Genomic DNA, 24,793 nt, shown 5'->3' on the forward strand with positions numbered 1-24,793 from the left:
ATTAAATGACATACTAAAATAAACACTTGCTATGTATCTCAAGTACTGTAATTGTTAAAGGGGACCCTTCTTATCTCAGATAAAATTGCGTGGTAACTATTGCTAAGATGATGTCAGACCTGTGATACGTGATATAATGATGGGATATAATGATGGGATCTAGGAAATGAATAATTATGTGTACTGGGTCTGGCTGGAATGTTAACTTTCCAGGCAGCAGCCCATACAGTGCCGTGCTCTGTACTTGTAGCTGGAACAGCAGCGTTATCACACCAGTGTTGTGTCTACTGCTGAGCAGCAGTGGCACAGCATTGGGCCTTTCTTTAACCCTCCTAGGGGGTGGGCAAAAAGTGAGGAGAGAAACATCACCAGGGCAGCTGACCTAAACCAATCAAAGGGATATTCCATACCATGTGATGTCACACTCAGCAATAAAAGGTGGAAACAGGAAGAAGAGGGGAGGGGTGGGCTCTCGTTGGGAAAATGTCGGTCCTCATCTGGAACAGCGGCTACGTGTGTTGAGGCCTTGCTTCAAGGACGTGGTCAATCATCGCTCATTTGTGGGAAGTAGAGAGTAATTTCTTTCCTCTGCACTTCCATATAGCTTTCATTTATTTTGTTTGTTTGTTTTCCTCCCTTCTTTTTATTTTTCCTTTTCCCTCTCCCTTTTCCCCTTTCCCTTTTTATTTCCCCTTAGTTAAATAGTTTAGTTCATGGTAGTCTTTATTTAATTATTATAATTATTTCCCTTTAATTAAATTATCCTTATCTCAACCCGTGAGTTGTTCTTTGCTTTACTTCTCCCCCTCCTCATCTAAAGGAGGGGGAGTGAGAGAGCGGTTGTGGGGTTTAGCTGCCCAGCACGGTAAAACCACCACATTATGTTAACTAGTGCACTGTAATTGCACGACATTTAGGCAAAATTGTCAGAGAACAAGCCTGCTGTCTAAGAATATATCTACAATATTGTCCATTAGTCTGTATGATTTGGCATGAAGTTGCATGGCATCTAGACCTTGGGACTTCAAGAGACCTCTATTTCTGAAAGATTTTCTCCTGACCTATTTGTTTCTGCAGCAGAATGAATAATCATAGATATTATAACATCTCCCTGGAAACACTAGCAAACATTAAAATAAGCCATTATAGAACAGTGCAGAGAAACTATGGTTTCTGCTGTTTATGTTTGTTTACATCTTGCATTTTCTGTCATCTTTTTTTCTTTTTTTGTCTCTCTTTTTTTTTTCCTCTCCTCTCCTCTCCTCTCCTCTCCTCTCCTCTCCTCTCCTCTCCTCTCCTCTCCTCTCCTCTCCTCTCCTCTCCTCTCCTCTCCTCTCCTCTCCTCTCCTCTCCTCTCCTCTCCTCTCCTCTCCTCTCCTCTCCTCTCCTCTCCTCTCCTCTCCTCTCCTCTCCTCTCCTCTCCTCTCCTCTCCTCTCCTCTCCTCTCCTCTCCTCTCCTCTCCTCTCCTCTCCTCTCCTCTCCTCTCCTCTCCTCTTTTTAAAATCATAATCATGATTTTATTGCTAGAAGATATAAAATTTCACAATTGTTTTTTCTTTGCTATAACTGTTATATTATGTCACACACTACAGACATTCTTACACTTTATGCATTCACAGTCACAGTTTATAAGCTCTTTCTTGTGAAAATTATTTCAATTTCTGAAGAAAGAACATTGTCACAAGAGAGGAAGGAAAGAGATGAATCAAGAGAACCAAAGGTATACAAGGAATAATACCCACAGAATGCCATCCATCATCTGGCATTGCTGCAGTATGGCAATGTCATGACAACTGTTGAGTAGCCATTTTGCTGCCAATGTGGGATTTTACTTTTCCAGTTGTCTGATACTTTCCAAGAAAAAATGGCAAGCCTAAACAAGCTGTTATAATAAGCAGCACTCACAACTATGAAATACTGGTGGTGTGTGCATAGTTTTCAAAGAATGCTTTGAAAAATGGCATCAATAACTGGAGATAAATTTACAATTTTTTCTTCCTCCAAAGGTCCTAGTATAAAAATGACAAGGCACTATCAAATATTAAAATATATATATTTTTTTTCATCTGCAGAATTAACAGTTGGAAGTGACAAAGAAATTTAAGAGAGACAAATGTATCCTTAGAGAATTTAGTTTGAGTTTATTGGATCTACTCCAAGACTGATTTTTTTCTCACTGTGAAATGAAAAGAAGTAGCCATGTGCATAATGATGAGAGAAGTACTCACTAATTTCTGAAAGGAAATGTGTAAAGACATGAGGGGAAAGTGAGAATGGAGCAGATTGTAAGGGAAAAAATAGACAGATGTTGAATACAAGAGGTTTAATTCCTCAACACGTACATGTTTGCTCTATGCTGCTGGCCAGAGTAAATTACATAAAATGGGGACAATATGAAGTATGGGACTTTTATGTTAACTTCACAATAGCCAATATAGCTTCACAATAGCCAATATTGCATTAAAAGGTTTAAAAAAAAAAAAAAAAACTTCTGTTGAAACATCGCTCTACATTCATAATTTAATTATACTTATATATAGGTTATATAAGAAAATATACTTGCAATCCAATATCAGAAACAACATATTCTTAACTGCACAAGTCTTTTAAGAAACAATTATGACATTATGAAGTAAACTGAATTTTAAAACTTTAGCCATTAAACCATATAGCCATATGCTTCAGTTATACAAGCTTTGAAGTTTTTGTTTTGTTTTAATGACATGCACTACCATTTCACTTTGAGTATTTGTACAAATGTATTTGTCTAAGTAAGAATATGATAAATAAATGAATAAACAAATGATTCTAAATTATCACAATCAACTTGCAAATCTAAAATATTTTCATTTTTACTTTTATGTCTGTGTGTTTGCTTGTTTTTGTTAAATTCAGTTTTGAGCTGGATTCCTCCTGATTTTTGATAGGCAACTTGGAACTGAAGAAGGCTGTAAGAAGATGCTGTGCTTCAGGTAAAAAGACAATAAATTTTTCATGTATATTTGTCATTTTATCCCTTTGAAACAGTTTTCAATGCATGTTGAATAATGTTAGGACAGTGAGCCATGAATAACTTTTCTGCAATGGAGGTAGTTTTTCCTAACAATATGTTAGGTTTATTCTAACACAAAAGAAGAACAAGCAATTTTATTGTTTTTTATTCTCAGACATTTCACGGTGCTACAGAAATATTCGGGAGAGGGTGGTCACAAGATTATGTCCTTTTTTGATGGCAACATGAAGGAAGAACCACAGTAATTTCATAGATACCTCCACTCTAACCTACATTTCAGTTAACTGCAATACATAACTTTATTCAGACAAAAAGACTGAAGATTAGGGAACAATACAAGATCCCCAGACTGAGCTAGAGAAAAGGGAAAAGTAAACATCAGAGTTTCCTAACTAGCAGTAGGAAAAAAAATGGGATCACGGGACTTTCTATTAGGACACTGTGTTGGGATAGTGGCTAAGAAAATGTGTGAATAACCGTCTTCAGTACAGATTGCTGTAAACAGCTTTGAAAACAGAAACATTCGGCTACTTCTGATTGTGTGGAGACTGTGTAGCTTCTATGCCATATTTACAGATACAAGACAGAGAAGAGAAGCCTTCAAATATGAGCAGATTGAGTGAAAGGGTTGTTTTGTCTTAGCAATTTTGTGAAATGAAAGTTTGTCCCACAGGGCACAAAGTAATTAGCATCTTTCACAAGCAGGACCACTCTCTCTCTGTCTAGCACTATCCATCCATCATGTTTGTTATTGATTGTTCTTTCAGGGAAAGAATAGCAAAAGCAATTTAACGTCCTACCTTAAAATATCTTGGAGATAAACTGATGGCTTGATGGTATTAAATCATCATTTAGAACTAGATTCTTACAGAGATTCATTGGTTTAACAAGGCATACCCTTTATTCCTGAAAAAAAAACCAACACAAGTGGATGCAAATTTTTACTACTCTGAGTATGTCTTAAACACAAAACAGTATTCAGACTGTGTAACCTCAAACTGCCAATAGGCCAAAGATAGAGGATGATTCAGATGACTAAAGTTAGAAAATTCTCCTCTTAGGTTTCATAACTGCTTATTCATGGCATTCATTCCAATAAAAGGTAGAATGTTTATGCAATATGTTTATGCAGATATTGCATGGTCAATATACCTGGATTCAAAAGAATGTATTTCCACTGATGAAACAGCCATGTAAAAAGGAAGAGATTAAATTTGACAAATACTGCTTCAGTAATTCTACAGACTCAGAAAATTCTCAAAGGTTTAAACTATACTTTGTAGAATGGCTGAAAATAATTATGAATTTCTCATGGTTTGGTTTTGGGTCACCTGGCTTCTAATCGTGAAAAATAATTTTCCCATACTTTACAACATCAATGCAAATGACAAACAGCTAGATATCAAGGAGAAGTAAGATTTTATATGTTCAAACACAGCTTTCCATCGCTAATATATGTGTGACTTTTGTTCTGCCCCCTTCATGTTAGAAAGTTGTCCATGTTGTTAGGAAGCAGTTTTCTCAAAGGCCTTTATCTTTGACCATTTGTTGTTGTTGTTTCAGTGGATAGAGAAAGTGGTTTTCTTTGGTTTCCCACCAGACAATGTCAAGAGAAACACTGAATGAGTGAGATCACTGCTGTTTTATGTTGCAAGCAGAATGATTTCAATTGACATGAAACAGAGAAAGAGGGTCAAGGGAGACTCTTCTAGGTGGACATTGAGAAAGAGGTTGTCTTTTTGGAAAGCTGCTTACATTCTTTGTAGCTTAAGCCTATAAAATTTGGCTGTGATGCTTTGATAAAATTTTGGCTGTGATGCAGTGATTCATAAGGTGGTTGTCTTATTTTCCTCTGAAGAATTTTCTTTATCCCCCACTGCTGTAATTGATGTCATTACCTTCAGAAATAATAATATAGAAGTAGTTTTTGATAACAAATTTATTGGATAAAATTAAGTTACTGTGACACAAATGGCTACTGAAAGGAGGTAACAAAGTGCAAAGTGTTTATAGCATTTTATAAGCCCATCTAAAAATGATGGGTGCAGTTCTTAATTTCATGCTTCATATTTAAAACTAAAAAACAGCAACAACAACAACAACAGAAATAATTTATCATCTCATCATGTCCAGGTAGATGACATCAGTCGGTCTTCCCTTGTCAACTGATAGAAGTGGCCTTCCACTCATAGAAGGCCACCAGATTGGTCAGGCATGATTTGCTCTTTGTGACGCCATGCTGGCTGTCTTGGATCACCCCCTTGTCTTGCATATACCTTAACATTGCTTCCAGGAGGATCAGTTCCATGATCATTGGAACAGAGGTGAGGCTTACTTGTCTGCAATTCCCTGGGTCCTCCTTTCTACTCTTTTTAAAAACGGCATTGATATTTCCATTTTTCCAGTCACCAGGGGCTTCACCTAACTATCAGGACTTTTCAAATATGATAGAGAGCACCTTAACAACTCCATCAACCAATTCCCTCAGGATCCTGGGATGCATATTATTGGATCCCATATATTTGAACCTGTTTTTAATTTTCATCAGGTGGTCTCAAACCTGTTAATGGCTTACTGTGGAAGGCACTTTGCTCCCCCAGCCTTGGCCTTTTTAGGGAAATGAGAGGCAGGTGAAGCCTGACTGCCAGTGAAGGCAGAGGCAAAGAAGTTGTTAAATACCTAAAACTTTTCTATGTCTGTCATTACCAGACATAATCTGTTATCATTTGTTTATGCTTGTAAAAAAAAAGTGAAAATTCTAGGAGAATTATCCACAGATTCTCATTCATTTTCAGAGACTGTATGAAAGCAATATGTCATCATTTTTGTATGGAGGCATCAATTTCCTGCTACATGAAGTCAGTTGTAATAAATGTGAATCCATATGTGAATCTCTACCCTCCTGATACAGACCAAGGTCTAATTTTTATATTTCTTAACTTCCTGTTATTCAGTGAGCTTTAGAACTGTGGAATTCACATTGTTCAGCTTAGTTGATCTGAAGAAAATTAATTTTATATTTCTATCTAATCAGAACATGATCCATGTTCAAACAAGTTCATGATTTAAATAAATAACCTGAAATAGATATTGCATAATAAATTTGAGAAAGATCAGTGTTATAAATGAAATTGATTTGTTCAAGGTTTCAGTTTTAAGGGACTGAAGCAGTCTACACGATTAGTATAATTTTTGAAATCTTTTTAAGAACCAGTAAACTGAAGTTTCCCAGGGAAAGATAAATCAAATAGTGAGCTGACAAATGCTACAAATATTGGCTTTATGCAGTCTATATAGTGTTTCCTCAATATTCAAACTGAACCTGCTTATCTGCTAAAATATACTCTAATTATTCTGTTTCTCTCAGGAATTATCATTTTTACAGAGAAATTTTGCCATCTGTTTAATCATATTTAATTCATGTAACAGAGACAGTGGAATAGAGTAATACCTTCTGCTTCCTGCCATGAAAATGCTATCCCTCTTCATTGGGATATTCAGAAAAGAGGTCATGAACAGGGCAGAGAGGAAACCATTAAGTTCTGAGTTAAGAAACAGGTTTCAAGAACCTTATATGTTCATGCCAAAAGTAAGTAAGGAATACCAATATTTCTCCTACGGTCCTGGGATTTAAAAGAGAATTACATTGCAAAAACCTAATGTAAATCAGGCTTCATACACATTACTGTAATGGAGAAATACTAGATTACTCCAGCTGAGGACATGTTCCACAAATGAATGTGGCATGCGAAACACAAATCAGTTTTCCATCTCCTCTTAAATTCTAGAAGCTTGAGAGCATTTCAGAAATCAATCTATGATTGACTCCTTCTCTCTGGAGTTACTGATTTCCCATCAGGGGAACACTGAACTGAAATAGGTGAAAAGGATGTAATGTTGTTCTCCTGACTTATGGTTTTGCCATTAAATAAAATAGAAACCAGCATGGGATCATTTCCATGCTGCTATTTTCAGCATGCTCCCAGTGAAAGCTTGGCCAGTGACACATAACATGTCCCAAGGCAATGCTCTGACCCCTGGAGGAGCCAGAGCTGGAGGAGAAAGAACACAGCTGAGAGGGAGAGTGTGGGCACCTGTCTGCAAGTGATGCCAACTCATATGGTCTCAAGACCCTGCACAAGTGGCCCCTGTCATATTTGGTTTAAAGAGATGTTGACTTTTTCACTATTTATCTGTCACCAAGAGGGTTTATAAATAAAAGATGCTGTGCAACACATCTGCATGCTCACCATGTGACTGCAGGCTACCCAAGCCAGCAGAAAACCATAATCAGGCTTATTATGGTGTGTGTTAAGCTAGAAGCCATGCTTAGGAAAGCAGAGGTCCTCAGCTCTGGAAAGTAGGTTAGGCTGTGCCCAAGGTCCAACTTCACAGTATCTGTTCATGTAAATGATGATAACCTTGGTCCTGAAATATTGCCAATCTGTCCCCTAGATATACTTTTGTCCTCAACCAGTTTGCCAGATTTTCTGGAGGATGTGCTATTTAGAGAGCTTTGCTGCCTGCTGGGAGCTTGAATCAAAGATATCTTAAAAATTCCTAAGTCTTGTCCACACATCTGATTATTTCACGTACTGCTCTTCCATGTGGGCACCAATGATACCAAAGGCAACTTGGAAACCATTAGAAGGGATTCAAGAGAGATTCAAGGAGATTCAAGAGATAGATTCAAGGAGATTATGATCAAGGCCCTGGGAGCCCAGGTTGTTTTCTCCTCAATCCTACCAGTAAAGGATGAGAGGAAGAATAGACAGATTCTCCAAGTAAACAACTGGCTGTATTGCTGGTGTTGGTAACAGGGCTTTGGTTTCTATAAGCATGGGACCCTATCTGAAGATTGACAACTAATTGGCAGAGATGGGATCCACCTTATTAAATAGGGTGCACGTCTTTGCTGGCAGAATAGCTAACCTGGTAAGGAGAACTTTAAACTAGGAGAAATAGGGGAAGTGGAAAGTTATAGAGACAACCAAGAGAGCAAAATAAGCCTCCAGCAAGTGCATGCAGCCAAGGAACTACCTGCAAGGCATGACTAGGGCGTATCCTCTTACTACCCAGAGCAAGAGGACAAACCAAGACCTGCAGACAAAATATTCTACAAACAGCTGGGAGAAGTATCTCAATTGTTAGCCCTTGTTCTCATAAGGGACTTCAAATTACCAGATGCTTGAAATGTAACACAGCAGAGAGGAAACAGTCCATGAGGTTCTTGAAGTGTGTGGAAGATACCTTCCTGACACAGCTGGTGAGTGAGTCAGCTAGGAAAGGTGCACCACTGCACCTTTTTCTTCTAAATAGAGAAGGACTTGTAGGTGATGTGAAGGTTGGAGGCTGTCTTGGGCACAGTGATCATGCATTAATAGAGTTTCTGATTCTTGGAGAAGTAAGGAGACGGGTTAGCAGAACTGCCACCCTGGACTTTCGGAGGGCAGACTTCAGCCTGTTAAGGAGACTGGTTGGAGGAATTCCTTCAGAGGCAATCCTGAAGAGCAAAGGAGTCCAGGAAGGCTGGGTACTCTTCAAGAAGGAAATTGTAAAGGCACAGGTGCAGACCATCCACATATGCTGAAAGACGAGTCAATGTAGGAGAAGAAGACTGTCTTGGCTCAACAAAGAGCTGTGGCTAATGCTCAGGAAGAAAAAGAGAGTTTATGACCTTTGGAAGAAGAGGTGGTCCACTCAGGAGGACTACAAAAATGTTATGAGGCTGTGCAGGGACAAAATTAGAAGGGCCAAAGCCCTTCTTGAGCCCAAATTGAGCTCAGTCTGTCTATTGCTGTGAAAGACAATTAAAATGTTTTTATAAATTCATAACAAGAAAAGAAAGACTAAGGAGAATCTCCATCCTTTACTGGATTTTGGTGTAAACATAGTGCCAAGAGATGAGGAAAATGCTGAGGTATCTAATGCTTTCTGTGCCTCAGTCTTTAACAGCAAGACCAGTTGTTTTCTAGGTACTCAACACCCTGAGATGGTAAATAAGGTCAGGGAACAGAATGAAGTCCTCCTAAACCGTGAGGAAATGTTTAGTGACCTGATGGACCACTTAGATGTACACATGTCTATGGAGCCAGATAGAATCCACTGAAGGGTACAGAAGGAGCTGACAGAAGTGCTTATCAAGCTGTTTTCCATCATTTATCAGTAGTCCCTACTATCAGGGCAGGTCTCTGTTGACTGGTGGCTAGCAAATGTGACACCCATCTACAAGAACAGACTGAAGGAGGATCCAGGAAATTACAGCCTGGCGGTGTGACCTTGGTGCTAGGGAAGCTCATGACGCAGATTATCTTGAGTGCCATCATGCAGTACTTACAGGACAACCAGGTGATCAGGCTCAGTTGGCATGGGTATATCAAAAGCAGGTCCTGCTTGACAAACCTGATCCCCTTCTATGACAAGGTGACACATTCAGTGGACAAGGGAAAGGCTGTGGATGTGGTCTACCTAGACTTCAGTAAGGCTTTTGATAGTTTCCCAGAGCATTCTCCTGAAGAAGCTGGCTGTTCAAGGCTTGGATGGGTATATGCTTTGTTGTATTAAAAACTGTATGGGTGGCCAGGCCCAAAGAGTCATGGTGAATGAAGTTAAATCCATCTGGAGGCCAATCACAAGTGATGTCCCTGACGGCTCAGTATTGGGGCTAGTTCTCTTCAATATCCTTATCAATGAGGCACAAAAACTCCATGCAGTGCTAGAGGCTGGGGGAAGAGTGGCTGGATAGCTTCCTGGTAGAAAGAGACCTGGGGGTATTGGTCAATAGGTGGCTGAATATGAGTCAGCAGAGTGCTAAGGTGGCTGAGAAGGACAACAACATGCCAGCTTGTATCAGAAATAATGTGGCCAGCAGGACTAAGGAAGTGATCGTACCTTTGTACTCAGCTCTGGTGAGGCCGCACCTTGAATACTGTGTTCAGTTTTGGGCCCCTCACTATAAGAAGGACATTGAGGTGTTGGAGCATGTCCAAAGAAGGACAATAAAACTGATGAAGATTCTAGAAAACAAGTCTTATGAGGAGCGGCTGAGGGAACTGAGGTAGTTTAGCCTGAAGGAGGCTGAGGGGAGACCTTATCATGCTCTACAATTTCCATAACGGAAGCTAAAGAGAGGTGGGGATGGGGCTCTTCTCCCAAACACCAAGTGATAAGATGAGGGGAAATGGCCTCAAGTTACACCAGGGGAAGTCAAGGTTGGATATTAGGAGAAATTTATTTACTGAAAGAGTTGTGTGACACTGGAATAGATTGCCCAGGAAAATGGTTGAGTCGCCATCCCTGGAGGTTTTCAATAAATGTGTTAATTTGAAAGTTTGTAGCATGGTTTAGTGCTGGACTTCTGTACTAGGTGAAAGGTTGGACTAGATGATCTTAGAGGTCTTTTTCAACCTGAATTATTCTATGATTCTCTCTATATAAAATCCTCCTGGGAAATTGGCACACTGAATACCTCTTTGAAGGGTCTCTGTTATGATGCATGTACCATGGGGAATAAACAGGAAGAATTAGAGATCTGTGCATAGTTGCAGGGCTTTGATCTCATTGGAATTACAGAGACATGGTGGGATAGCACATATGACTGGTATGTTGTGAATAGCTACATACCTTTAAGTGGAGCTGCCCTTTTAAGTGAGAGAACACCTGGAGTATATGGAGCTCTGCTTCGGAGTGTGGTTGAGAGCTTATGGGTAAGGATTAAAGGACAGACTAACAAGGGTTATGGTGTTGTGGATGTTAGCTTCGGGCTGCCTGATCAGGAGGAGGAAATAGATGAGACCTTTTACAGACAGCTGGAAGTAGCCTCAGACTCATAGGCCCTGGTTATCTTAAGGGACCACAACCACCCTGACATCTGCTGGAGGAGCAACGCAGCAAGGCACAAAAACAATCCACAAGGTTCTGGAAAACACTAACGTTAACTTTCTGACATAGGTGTTGGAGGAGCCAGTGAAGAAAGGTGCGCTGCTGGACCTTGTACTAACAAACAGAGAAGGACCGGTTGGGTCTGTGAAGGTTGGGGACAGTATTAGTTACAATGACTACATGATCATGGAGTTCAGGATCTTGTGAAAAGGAAGCAAGCCAATAAGTATGATCAAAACCCTGCATGACAGTAGAGCTAAATTTGGCCTCTTCAGGAATCTTCTTGGAAGAATCCCCTGGGAATGGGCCCTAGAAGGAAGAGGATTCCAAGAGAACTGGTTAATATTCAAGGGTCACTTCCTCCAGGAAGAACAGCTCATCCTTATGAGCAAGAAATTGAGCACAGGGGACAAAAAAATGGATGAACAGGGAACTCCTGACAAAACTCATACATAAGCAAGAGGTGTACAGGAGTTGGAAGGAGGGACAGGCCACTTTGCATGAATATAAGGACCCTGTCAGAGTATGCAGAAATGTTATGAAGAAGACCAGGGCCCATTTGGAATTAAATCTGGCTGTGTCTGTCAAGGACAACAAGAAAGACTTCTTTGAATACATAAATATCAAAGCTAAACTATGGAAAATGTGGGCCTGCTACTGAATGGGGTAATGATCCTGAAGACGGAGGATGCAGAGAAGGCATAGATACTGGATGCCTTTTTTGCTGCAGTCCGCACTGCCTAGGCCGGCTCTCAGGAATCCCTGACCCAGGAGACTGGGGAGAAAGCCTGGAGAAAGGAAGATTTTCTTTTTGTTGAGGAGGATCAGGGTAGAAATCATTTAGGCAGCCCTGGCATCCACAGCTCCATGGGCCCTGATGGGATGCACCCACAAATGCTGAGGAAGTGGACAGACATCACTGCTAGTCCACTCTTGGTAATCTTTGAAAGGTCATGCCTATCAGGATACGTGCCTGAGCACTGGAAGAAAGCAATTGTCACCTCAGTCTTCAAAAAGGGCAAGAAGGAAGACTCAGGGGACTATGGGCCAGTCAGCTTCACCCAAATCCCTGGAAAAGTGATGAAACAGCTCATACTGGAGGCCATCTCTAAGCCTGTGGAAGACAAGAAGGTGATAAGTAGTCAGCATGGATTCACCAAAGTGAAAATTATACCTAGCCAACCAGATGGCCTTCTATGGAGGGAGAACTAGCTGGATAGATGAAGGAAGAGCAGTGGATGTTGTATATCTGGACTTCACTAATGCTTTTGACACTGTCTTCTGTGATATTCTCATAGGCAAACTAACAAAGCTGGATGAATGGATCGTGAGGTGGATTGAGAACTGGCTGGATGGCAGATTTCAGAGGGTTGTGATCAGTGGCATAGAGTCTAGCTGGATATTCATAGCTAGCAATGTCCCCCAGGGGTCAATACTGGCTCCAGTATTGTTTAATTTATTCATCAATGATGTGGATGAAGGAATAGAGTGCCTCCACAGCATGTTTGTTGATGATACAAAACTGGGAGGAGTGGCTAATACCCCAGAGAGCTGTGCTGCCATTCAGAAGCATATCAACAGGCTGGAGAGATGGGCAGAGAGGAACATCTTGAAATTCAACAAAGGCAAGAGCAGGGTCCTGTACATGTGGAGGAATAACCCTATGCACCAGTACAGACTGGGGGCTGACCTGCTGGAAAGTAGCTCTTTGGAGAAGGACCTGGGGGTCTCGGTAGACAACAAGTTGGCTATGAGTCAGCAGTGTGCCCTTGTGGCCAAGAAGACCAATGTTATACAGAGCTGCATTAGGAAGAGCATTGCCAGAAGATTGAGGGAGATAATACTCATTGTCTGTTGAGCCCTGATGAGGCCTCACCTAGAGTACTGTGTACTATTCTGGGCTCCCCAGTACAAGAGACCTTTCAAATACCCCTACTATGGTAAATATGAGACTAAATAATCCTACACATAATACAAGTATTATTTCATTATGAAGAGAAAAATAGAAGGAATTTTTTAGGGCTAAAAAAAAATAAAGCCAAATGTTCAGATTTGATTTGGAGAAACTTATGAATAATTAAATAAATTCAAATGAAAGAACACTTCTTAGCTGCAGAGCTAGCTGAAAAGGATTCAGTAGATGACAAATTAGAATATTTCATATGTTATATAGTGAAGGGATGCAAGACATGGACTCCTGATCGCTCTTGAACAGGAGACATTTATTGCCCTTTTTCACTACTACATATACTTTCCCTGTAGCCCCATATGCTGTCCAAGCACTTGAATCTGTCATACAATTGGTTAGAGACATTCAGACGCGTGCCTTGAGCCAGCCAGCAATTGGCCACTGCCCAAAGGTCATCTTTAACACTGTAGCCAATTTACTTTATCTCAGCCTTGCTCAAGTTTTTGTTTCTACCACTTGTTTCCTCATTATCTCTTATTCAGAGACATGTGAAACAGCATGGAGCCACAAGCAAATTCCTTTCCCACAATATAGAATGCTTTGATAGGTTCAAAAAACAACTACAGTGCCATCTGATTTTGTTTGTTTGTTTGTGTGTTTGTTTCACCCAGTTTATATATTGGGTAGTAAGTAGAGAAAATGTTTCTATTTAGTTTTTGTTACTGCAAATGTGATGCTTCTAAGTTCATTAGGAACCAAAAATAAAAAATTGATTGAATCTCCAACTGGACCTTGATATCAGACATATGTAGAAGGTCATTATTCAGCAATGTTTCAAATCAATGGAAATAATTATCACTATTGTCTGTGACCCACACCAAACAGGTTCTCTGGGTTTGAGAATGAGCTCTGAAATACCATAGCATGTTATTTTCTTGAAAAAAGAGAACAATTCTTGATCGAGATATAAAAAGATTTTAAAACATACTGTAAGGACTGATAAAAGACATAAATGTATTCTGAAAAATAGTACATCTTCTTACGCATACAGATTTTCAAGTATTATAATATCACTGTAAGGAGTGAATAGGAGCTTCCAAAGAAAGCTGGAAGAAAATAATTATTTACAGTAATTTGTATCAGCTATGATCCTAGAACCAAAAACATTTCTTTTCTCTTTCCTTGAACTTTGAGGAAATTACTTATGATGATTTAGGACTAAAGATCTTGGTCATTTCTTGAAAATTCTCTCTGGAGTGCTGTTAATAAAAATAAATAAATAAAAACAAAGTTTGTTTTAACCAACTGGATTTTTTAAAGAGCTATCAATGTTTTCCTTATATTGCAGTTCTTTGTTGGTCATGTTCCAAACCTTGATAGGTCATATCTTTGTGTTTTGTTTTGATTTGTTTTGTTTTGATATGTCAGTTTGATTCAAATGTAAGTTTCACAAGGTATAGACTTAGCAACTCTACTTTCACAGTGAATTAAAACTTTTAAAAGTAAGTAAAATTCTTCAATGACAATTTGCACTTTCTGTGAACACATTAATAAAGGTAAATATGACTAATAAATTATTTCCAGGAGGAATACCTTTACGACTTTAAAGTCAATTAATTTAAACTGTTCAGCCAACTTTAGGCAACTTTAATTCCATAGTACTGAGTCAGACATCTGTTATGTAACTAGTTTGCTAGTATTGATTTGGGCTTGAGATATATTCTTGCTGACTCTATTACACCCCCAGTATATGTGACTTTTGATAATGTCTAATTTCTGTAGCTTTCTGCATCCACAATTCCAACTTTATTTCCTCAATTCCCACTGTTTTCAAAGGTGTCCTGGTTTCAGTTAGCACAGAATTAATTTTCTTCCTAGTAGCTGGTGGAATGCTGTGTTTTGGCTTAGAATGAGAAGAGTGCTGATAACACCCCGATGCTTTAATTGTTGCAGAGCAGTGCTTATACTAAGCCAAGGACATCTCAGCCTTTGCTCTGTCCTGCCAACGGGCAGGCTGGGGGGTGCAGTAAGAGCTGGGAGGGGACAGACCCAGGACAGGTGACCCAAACTAGCCAAAGGGGTATTCCATACCATCTGACGTCATGCTAAACAATATATAGGGGTGGCTAGCCGGGGGGAGGGGGCCGGACTGCTCGGGGTTAGGCTGGGCATCGGTCAGCGGGTGGTGAGCAATTGCATTGTGCATCACTTGTTTGTACATACTATTATTACTTTCGTATTATCACCATTGTATCATCATTATTATTATTATTATTATTATTTTCCTGTCTTATTAAACTGTCTTTATCTCAACTCACGGGCTTCACTTTTCATTTCTCTCCCCCGTCCCAGAGAGGGAGGGGGGAGGGTGAGCGAACAGCTGCGTGGTGTTTAGCTGCCAGCCGGGTTAAACCACGACAGTCTTTTTGGCGCCCAACGTGGGGCACGAAAGGTTGAGATAACGGCAGATCTGACCAGAGTGTGTTAAACTAAAATTGGTATAAGTATTAGACCTGCTTAATAGTCACTTGTCATAATGCTGATTGCTTTAATCTCAACTGTGCTGCGCCTGTTTTCCAAATTGAGTATTATAGCACGTTATTTTCCGTATGTGCTCTCTGTCATGTTGTTTATCCTCTCCGGGCCCTGGTTTCAGACCATTATGGTACTGTGTGTTGTATCAGTGGCTTATGAGATGATGAAATATCTGGCCATGACTCTAACCTGGTATTTGTACTCAGTAACATCTTCGATTCTATACTTTGGGATATCATCAGAGGAGGAGGTGGGTCGTGCTGAAGAAGCCCCACTGTACAACCAGTTGCCAGAGAATGAAAAGAAATATGCCCTGTTCACTGATGGGTCCTGTCGTATTGTGGGGAAGCATCGGAGATGGAAGGCTGCTGTATGGAGTCCTACGCGACGAGTTGCAGAAGCTGCTGAGGGAGAAGGTGAATCGAGTCAGTTTGCAGAAGTGAAAGCCATTCAGCTGGCTTTAGACATTGCTGAACGAGAAAAATGGCCAGTTCTCTATCTCTACACCGATTCATGGATGGTAGCAAATGCCCTGTGGGGATGGTTACAGCAATGGAAGCAAAACAACTGGCAGCATAGGGGCAAACCCATCTGGGCTGCTGCATTGTGGCAAGATATTGCTGCTCGGGTAGAGAACCTGGCTGTGAAAGTACGCCACGTAGATGCTCATGTGCCCAAGAATCGGGCTACTGAAGAACATCAAAACAACCAGCAGGTGGATCAGGCTGCTAAGATTGAAGTAGCTCAGGTGGACCTGGATTGGCAGCATAAAGGTGAATTATTTATAGCCCGATGGGCCCATGACACCTCAGGCCATCAAGGTAGAGATGCAACATACAGATGGGCTCGTGATCGAGGGGTGGACTTGACCATGGACGCTATAGCACAGGTTATTCATGACTGTGAAACGTGCTGCAATCAAGCAAGCCAAACGGTCAAAGCCTCTTTGGTATGGAGGACGATGGCTGAAATATAAATATGGAGAGGCCTGGCAGATTGATTACATCACACTCCCTCAAACTCGCAATGGCAAGCGCCACGTACTTACAATGGTGGAAGCAACCACCGGATGGCTGGAAACATATCCTGTGCCTCATGCTACCGCCCGGAACACCATCCTGGGCCTTGAAAAGCAAGTCCTATGGCGACATGGCACCCCAGAAAGAATAGAATCAGACAATGGGACTCACTTCCGAAACAACCTTATAGACACTTGGGCCAAAGAACATGGTATTGAATGGGTGTATCACATCCCCTATCATGCACCAGCCTCCGGGAAAGTTGAACGATACAATGGCCTGTTAAAGACTACCTTGAAAGCAATGGGCGCTGGGACGTTCAAAAACTGGGATACGCATTTGGCAAAGGCCACCTGGTTAGTCAATACTAGGGGATCTACCAACCGAGCTGGACCTGCCCAATCAAACCTGTTACGTACTGTAGATGGGGATAAAGTTCCTGTAGTGCATGTAAAAAATATGCTGGGTAAAACAGTCTGGGCTACTCCTGCCTCAGGAAAAGGCAAACCTATTCGTGGAATTGTTTTCGCTCAGGGACCTGGATATACTTGGTGGGTAATGCAAAAGAACGGAGAGGTCCGGTGTGTACCTCAAGGAGATTTAATACTGGGTGAGAATAGCCCATGAACTGAATTGCACCATGTTAAATAGTATATTATACTGTATATTATCACTACCATGATTACTATAGGTGACTAATTAGAATGTATGGAAAAGAGTGTAACCTGAGCATGACATAAATGGTATGGAATAAGGGGTGGATAGATGTCCTGGTTTCAGTTAGCACAGAATTAATTTTCTTCCTAGTAGCTGGTGGAATGCTGTGTTTTGGCTTAGAATGAGAAGAGTGCTGATAACACCCCGATGCTTTAATTGTTGCAGAGCAGTGCTTATACTAAGCCAAGGACATCTCAGCCTTTGCTCTGTCCTGCCAACGGGCAGGCTGGGGGGTGCAGTAAGAGCTGGGAGGGGACAGACCCAGGACAGGTGACCCAAACTAGCCAAAGGGGTATTCCATACCATCTGACGTCATGCTAAACAATATATAGGGGTGGCTAGCCGGGGGGAGGGGGCCGGACTGCTCGGGGTTAGGCTGGGCATCGGTCAGCGGGTGGTGAGCAATTGCATTGTGCATCACTTGTTTGTACATACTATTATTACTTTCGTATTATCACCATTGTATCATCATTATTATTATTATTATTATTATTTTCCTGTCTTATTAAACTGTCTTTATCTCAACTCACGGGCTTCACTTTCCATTTCTCTCCCCCGTCCCAGAGAGGGAGGGGGGAGGGTGAGCGAACGGCTGCGTGGTGTTTAGCTGCCAGCCGGGTTAAACCACGACAAAAGGTTAACTTTGTTATTTTATTTATTTATTTATTTATTTATTAATACTGGGTTGAGACTGCCATTTATATCTTTCTGGAAGAGAATTAACTCCTATCAATCCCTAAGTAAGACTTGTTGCAAAAGTTGCTAAATACCCAGAAAGAGTTCTAACTGCTGGAAACTAAGGCAGGTCCAATACTGAATGGAAGTCCTCTTGCAGGAAACTATGTGGTCCAGGTATGTGGGGACTGTAATTCACCTGTATTTCTGTAAGATTTACCCATGAGCTTAGGTATCTGGAATGATGATGCTTCCCTAAAAAGGTGCTTAAATAGCTAGAAAAACATGCTACGTCGATTCCATGAAAAGATGTCTAGGGTTTTCAAATTCATAGTTCTCACAGAAACAAGAACAATAAAATAATTTCATAGCACATTATATTTTTTCCTTCAACCCATGTTCTATTAATGTTCTGCAGGTGTTAAACACCTCTCTTTTACTGTATCATGTTTCATAGGTCCTATAAATAAATAAAACAGGGTCAGACTTGTGTTGATATCACAATTGTTGTCTGTAATTCAATATCGATTATTGTCTGTTATGTTAGCATGCTAAGTCATTGGCATGGTGCTTCATACAGCCCTGGCTAGGATCAGCTGTCATTCTGCCATGCATTTCCCAAAGAGCTTGTCACAAATAGCGCATGACAAGGACCATTCCACATAAGCAGTTACGATGTTGCCCTCTTTTTGGAGGCACGTGGTTGTGAGATAGCTCATTCTGGTGTCAGAGCCAGTGAATAGTTCTTGACATCTTTTATTTACCACTGTATTCTTAGCCCCAGGGACTACCAATGCTTGGAGAGAAGAGATTTGTTGACTCCTCATACGCTAATAATGAAAGTATAACTGTGGTTTTGCAGATGTTTTACAGGCAGCAAAATTTCCAGTATCTATGTCATATCCTATTATTTTTGACACAATTGTTTGTGAATATGTTACAGATCTAGCAACTGAAAATGAAATGTGATTATAGCTACAGAAGTGGTACCACTTAAAGATAATTTGGGAAAAAAATGAGTTCTGATGATTTTTGTAAAGCTGTGGTGCTTGCAAACTGCAGTCCTCTAACAAATGAGATGATGTATTAGGCTTATGTGGCAAGGTTGTCGTAGCTGGTGGACTGCAGGCATGGCCTCTCTGAGAGGAGCCTAGAACCTGCCCCCTGATAAGGGACAACTCCAACCAAAGGGACTCACTGTTGGCCAGAGCTGAGACAGTGAATGATATTGGTTATGCTTCTGTGAGAGCAGATTTAAGAAAGGGAAAAAAACTGCTGTGCAACAGCAGCTGGGAGAGAGAGGAGTGAGAAACAATACTGCAGACACCAAGGTCAGTGAGTAAGGAGGGAGAGGAGGTGCTCCAGTAACAGAGCAGAAGTTCACATGCAGCCTGTTGAGAGGAGCCCATGCTAAAACAGGTGAGCTGGTAGGAGCTGCTGCCCATGGAGAACCCAGGTTGGAACAATCTGTTCCTGAAGGAGGAGTACTGCCCCATGGTACTGACCCCTGTGGGAGCAGTTCTTGAAAAGCTGCTGACTGTGGGAAACCCACTCAGGATCAGTTCAGGAAAGACTGCATCCCATGGGAGGGACCCCATGTAGAGCAGAGACAGAGAGTGATCATGAAAGAGCAGCAGAGACAAAATATTAAGGTCTGATCAGAACTCCAATTCCTCTTTCCCCTGCACTTCTTAGTGGGAGGAGGTAAAAGAGGGGGAATGGGTGAAGGTGTTTTTGATTTGCTTTTAGTTCTTACTTCTCTAGTTTGTTAGCAATATGTAATAAATTAAAATAATCTCACTGTGCTGAGTTTATTTTGCTCATGACAGTAATTATTGTGTGATCTCCATGTCCTTAACCTTGAGCCCTTTTTCATCCTATTTTCTCCCCCTGTTCTGTTGAAGAAGGGGAATGAGAGAGCAGTGTGGTTCACATTAGCTAGGTTCATGTGAAACCACTGTAAGTGAATGTATTATTGTAAAAGTAAGAAGGAGCATTGTATGAAAAGGTTGATTAAACACAAGGGTAAAAATTAATTTAAATTGTGAATTGAGCAGTACACTGCTCTCAAAAAGGAAGGATATTTACTTGTATTAAAGATGTATTAAAATATAGTGAAATAATCTAATTTATTCCATTGTGATAAATTCCTGCCTCTCAATGAAGAAAGAAACACTGTGCCAAAAAGCAGATTAATTTATCATTTAAAGAGGGGATTATATGAATTATTACCAGGTTTGGCCAGAAAAACAGAATTCTAATTCATTAAAAATTGTAAGAGTTTAGAAAACAATTTATTTTCTGAGGAATGCAGGGAACAGAAGGATGTCTGAAAAAAAGGCCCATACTGAGAGTATAGCTGATAGCTTGGTGTCTATTGCTGTCATCTACCTTGTGCATGGCTGAGGTCCAACACCTATTATGTAGGTAACATGCAGAACATTTCAATGAATATGTATTTGTTGAACAACTCCCAGAGAGCACCGTTTTAGCTGTTGTTCCCAATTAGAGATCAATTATCCTGCTGTTGCCTAAGAAGCTAAATGTCAATTTGCTGTGGGGCAAGATAGAGTAGAAGATAATTCACACCTGTAGAATGAAGTTAAGCACAGAAGTTAAAATCATTTAGGCAAATCTTTCTTATGGTCAGCCCTAAACTGTTTTTAGTGAAAGAATTCAGGTCTCTGTGTTTCTAGTCACTTGAAAACATGTTTGAATGATATATATTTGAATACTATGACAACATTTGTTAATTGAGAGAATCAGTGTTGTAGAGTTAGTCAAGTTATGTTAGCCAGTATTACTTCAAAAATAGACATATCATATGATAGGTCTCTTTATGAACTGAGAAATTCTACAAAAATTGAGTCCTTTCTGTGATTGTGAATGGCAGAAAGTGTCTTTTGTCTCTATAAAAAGGAAGAATTTCTCCAGGGTGTGTGGTGCAGCCAGGACATTGGTGTGGCACAACGCTCCATTTCCTTGCCAGCACCACTCGACAATGACAACAACTGCAAATTGAGCTGGTGGCAGCAGAGCCAACTGTTTCCTCTGTTTGACGATTCATCCTCATCTGAAATTCAAGGATGTTTCATATGTTAAGAAAAGCTTTTTCATAGAGTCTACAAATTCAAACAATTTCCTTATATCCCAAAGGATGCAGAATTTCAGGGACTATGCTCACATGCACCAATTAGTTACAGGTTTTCAGTACCACTTTCCCCTTGCTCTGGTATAATTTACTATTATCATTAATTCTGCAACTTTAGATACAATATTTCTTGGAGGAAATACCTTAGAGAAGAAGTATGTTGGAACAATGTGACTGGTAGTTGCATTGTATTATTGCAATTGGAACACACTCTTGCTGTATGAAACCCAGTTGATGGATAGCTGAATTCGATCATTTTCTATCAGTCTTAATACATCAGGCTAAACTGACACAAAGGACTCCAGAATACCTTGGGGTTCATGTTCCCATTCCCCATTCTAACACTGTGTACTTAGATTTTAATTTAAATCATTTTCAAATTCATAAATAACATCTTAAAAGTCAGAAATCATGGCATCACTCACTTCATCACTTGTGATGATGAAGTCATGTTATCATGACCTCATAACAAATGTTAAGGACTTTGTTCTAGTGCTGAAGATAAAACTTTTATATTCAATTTATGATCATATGCTATTATGATGCCATTGTACTGTGGCCTATATAGTTGATTTCTCAAACATCCATTATGCTTCTGCTGTTTAATATCTTCATCAGTGACATAGACAATGGGACTGACTGCACCCTCTGCAAGTTTGCAGATGACACCAAGCTAAGTGGTTCAGTTGATACAACAGAAGGAAGGGATGCCATCCAAAGGGACCTGGACAAGCTTGAGAAGTGGGCCCACATGAACCTTATGAGGTTCAACAAGTGCAAGGTGCTACGCTGGGGTCAGGACAATCCTGGACATGAGTACAGACTAAGAGAAGAACTCACTGAGAGCAGTCCTGTACAGAAGGACTTGGAGGTTCTGGTGGATGCAAAACTTGACATGAGCCACCAGTATGTGCTTGCAGCTCAGAAGGCCAGCTGTGTCCTGGGCTGCATCAACAGAAGATTGGCCAGCAGGTTGAGGGAGGTGATTTTCTCCTTGTGCTCTGCCCTTGTGAGACACCACTTGGAGTCCTGCATCTAGGTCTGGGGTCCCCAGCACAAGAATGATGTGGATCTGTTAGAGGGGGCCCAGAGGAGGGCTGCAAAAATGACCAGAGGGCTGGAGTACCTCTTCTATGAAGAAAGACTGAGAGAGCTGGGATTGTTCAGACTGAAGAGAAGGCTGAAGGGAGATCTCACTGAAGCCTTTCAGTACTTAAATAGGTCTTATAAAAAGGATGGAAAACAACTTTTTACTCACGTAGATAATGATAGGACAAACTGGAATGGTTTAAAACTAAAAGAGGGGAGATTGAGATTAGATATTAGGATGGAATTCTTTACTCTGAGGGTGGTGAAGCACTGGCACAGGTTGCCCAGAGAAGTTGTGGGTGCCCCATTCCTGGATGTGCTCAAGGTCAGGCTGGATGGGGCTTTGAGCAACCTGGTCTAGTGGGAGGTGTCCCTGCCCATGGTAGGGGGATTGAAACTAGATGATCTGTGAAGTCCCTTCCAACTCAAGCCAACCTATGATTCTATGATTTGCTTAGGCTTTTTTCAGTATGAAGAAAAAAGACAAGCTATTCTAATCATAGAATCACAGAATGATTAAGGTTGGAAGAGACCTTCAAGGTCATCTGGTCCAACCATGACCCTACTACCAATGCCACCCACAAAACCATGTCCCTAAGCATCAGGTTCAACCTTTCCTTGAACACCCTCAGGAACTGTGACTCCACCACCTCTCTGGGTAACCCATTCCAATGCCTGACTACTCTTTCTGAGAAGACTTGTCTCCTCATTTCCAACCTAAACCTCCTCTGGTGCAACTTGAGACCATTCTCTCCCCTCTAGCTACCTGTGAGAAGAGGCCAACCCCCAGCTCCCCACACCTTCCCTGCAGGTAGCTGTACAGAGCAATAAGGCATCCCTTGAGCCTCCAGATTAAACAACCCCAGTTCCCTCTGCCGCTCCTCACAGGACTTGTGTTCCAGGTGCTTCACCAGCTTCGTAGCCCTTCTCTGGACAAGTTCCAGGGCCTCAATGTCCTTCTTGTGGTGAGGGGCCCAAAACTGAACACAGCACTCAAGGTGTGGCCTCATGTACTGGGTCTGGCTGGAATGTTAACTTTCCCGGCAGCAGCCCATTCAGTGCTGTACTCTGTACTTGTAGCTGGAACAGCAGTGTTATCACACCAGTGATAACAGTGAGCAGCAGTGGCACAGCATTGGGCCTTTCTCTAACCCTCCTAGGGGGTGGGCAAAAAGTGAGGAGAGAAACATCACTAGGGCAGCTGACCTAAACCAATCAAAGGGATATTCCATACCATGTGGTGTCACACTCAGCAATAAAAGGTGGAAACAGGAAGAAGAGGGGAGGGGTGGGCTCTCGTTGAGAAGACGTCGGTCCTCCTCTCGAACACCGGCTGCGTGCGTTGAGGCCTTGCTTCAAGGACGTGGTCAATCATCGCTCATTTGTGGGAAGTAGAGAGTAATTTCTTTCCTCTGCACTTCCATACAGTTTTCATTTATTTTGTTTGTTTGTTTTCCTCCCTTTTTCCCCTTTCCCTTTTATTTTCCCCTTAGTTAAATTGTTTAGTTCATGGTAGTCTTTATTTAATTATTATAATTATTTCCCTTTAATTAAATTATCCTTATCTCAACCCGTGAGTTGTTCTTTGCTTTACTTCTCCCCCTCCTTATCTAAAGGAGGGGGAGTGAGAGAGCGGTTGTGGGGTTTAGCTGCCCAGCACGGTAAAACCACCACACCTCACTAGAGCTGAGTACAGGGGGATGATCGCATCCTGCTGGCTACACTATTCCTGATACAAGACAAGATGCCGTTGGCCTTCTTGGCCACGTGGTCACACTGCCTGTTCATGTTCTGGAGAGCATTAATCAGCACCCTGAAATCAGTTGAAAGGTTCTTCATTCTTATATCCTTCTTAGTAGCCCTTGACTGTAAATTTACAATTTGAATCCAATTTTCCTGAACATTGACCAACCCCATTTTACATATTTCAGATCTGATATCATCCAGTGCCATCATTGCTATTTTCTTTATGAAGAGCAAAGAGCTTCTGAAGTGAGCTTCTCTTACTCAGAAAAAACTCTCAAAGCCTAAAATATAAATAGCATAATTTTATTTTTCCTTTTCTTATGTACATTTTCTTCATTTCAAATGATAATAACCAATAATTATTTTTTCCAATCTCAGCATAAGCAGTCATTCATTGCCCTTTTCTTATTATGATCAATTACCTTCTGAAATGGCATTGCCTGGAAAATCTATTCATGATTAAAGCAAGTATCTGGATCACATCTTCACTGCAGCATACTAGTATTTGTTGAACATATGGAGAACATCCCTTGAAATCAGTGAGAGAAGAGAAGAGAAAAGAGAAGAGAAGAGAAGAGAAGAGAAGAGAAGAGAAGAGAAGAGAAGAGAAGAGAAGAGAAGAGAAGAGAAGAGAAGAGAAGAGAAGAGAAGAGAAGAGAGAAGAGAAGAGAAGAGAAGAGAAGAGAAGAGAAGAGAAGAGAAGAGAAGAGAAGAGAAGAGAAGAGAAGAGAAGAGAAGAGAAGAGAAGAGAAGAGAAGAGAAGAGAAGAGAAAAGAGAAGAGAAGAGAGAAGAGAAGAGAAGAGAAGAGAAGAGAAGAGAAGAGAAGAGAAGAGAAGAGAAGAGAAGAGAAGAGAAGAGAAGAGAAGAGAAGAGAAGAGAAGAGAAGAGAAGAGAAGAGAAGAGAAGAAAAAAGAAAGCTTGTGTGTCAGCTACCAGAGAGCAGAGAAAGAGAGCATTTCTTCATCATGCACTCCTAGCATAACCTAAGAGACAACTGCTGGGATTAGGTCACCATTTGCAAACATGAAAGAAGATTAGGAACCTAAAGTGGGAGTC

General features: G+C 40.9%; 1 long non-coding RNA gene across 2 annotated transcripts; it reads left to right on the forward strand.

Annotated features, from left to right (window-relative positions):
- The first annotated feature begins 474 nt into the window (after positions 1-474).
- LOC116485888 lies at positions 475-24,325 on the forward strand. 2 transcript variants are annotated; one of them, XR_004252906.1, is made up of 3 exons: positions 475-574; positions 2,897-2,973; positions 24,202-24,325. It is a non-coding gene; the product is annotated as an uncharacterized LOC116485888 (long non-coding RNA). The 2 variants fall into 2 exon arrangements; XR_004252905.1 differs by lacking the exon at positions 475-574 and adding an exon at positions 1,547-1,721.
- The last annotated feature ends 468 nt before the right edge of the window (positions 24,326-24,793 follow it).

Source organism: Aythya fuligula, chromosome 2 (genome assembly GCF_009819795.1).
Source record: "Aythya fuligula isolate bAytFul2 chromosome 2, bAytFul2.pri, whole genome shotgun sequence".
Classification (NCBI taxonomy): domain Eukaryota; kingdom Metazoa; phylum Chordata; class Aves; order Anseriformes; family Anatidae; genus Aythya; species Aythya fuligula.